Source organism: Belonocnema kinseyi, chromosome 5 (assembly GCF_010883055.1).
Source record: "Belonocnema kinseyi isolate 2016_QV_RU_SX_M_011 chromosome 5, B_treatae_v1, whole genome shotgun sequence".
Taxonomy (NCBI): domain Eukaryota; kingdom Metazoa; phylum Arthropoda; class Insecta; order Hymenoptera; family Cynipidae; genus Belonocnema; species Belonocnema kinseyi.
In genome coordinates, this window is record NC_046661.1 from 75987905 (window position 1) to 75988815 (window position 911).

Consider the following 911-nt stretch of genomic DNA (forward strand, 5'->3'; position numbering starts at 1 on the left):
TTGAAGTAAAAAGGATAATAATCAAGAAAAACCAACGACCATGTTTGAATGTTAGACGTTAAGGAGGAATTTAATTGTTGGCTTATTATGAATTTATTTTCCTAAATTTCAATATTTTAGTGTCAAGGATTTCGGAAAGCACTTCTAATTCTTTCCCGACTTTACAAGATGCCTTTACCAATGGAACTCTAATTTTAGAGCTCGAACGCTTCTAACGCTTCTAAACTAAAGCGCTTGAGCCCTGCTATTTCCCAATCAAAGTAAATTCGCGATGTAACAGATATTCTTCAAGCAAATAAAATCACAAGCAATAGCACTAAGTCAACAATGCAAGAAAGACCTAGCATGTAAAACCCGCAACAAGCGCGGTGTGACGGAAGACGTTCACTGCGCATTTACAGTTTTTCAGTGACTTTTGTCTGAATATTATAAGTCATATTCTCAAATTACATAAAGAATTTTTATCATCAAATAAGTTCCGATAGACTTTCCAATAGAATTTATGAACCTGTTGCTTGAATCTCTTTTCTTAAAAATTATTTGACAGTTTCTTAAACTCCAGAGAAATGTCTATAATATATCAGAAAGGATCGTTTGGTTTTTAAATGCTTATAATAAAAATTAGAAGGCTGTTTCCAGTCACCTTTTTTTTCATTAATTGACTTTTTTTCTAACATTTAAGCAAATTCCTTGAAATCTCTGCAGACTTTTCTCTGTATCCAGGAGTTATAGAATAGTCGCTTAAAGTTTAAGGAATTATTTTCTTCGTGCATTGTTTAAAAATTGAATTGTGTGACTAAATTTTAAAATACGAAGTTAACTGTAAGCGCTAGCGATTTCTAGAAATGGGGGAAACACATTAAGGATATCCTGAGTATCGCAACGTCGACCACGCAGAATAGAAAAGTGGA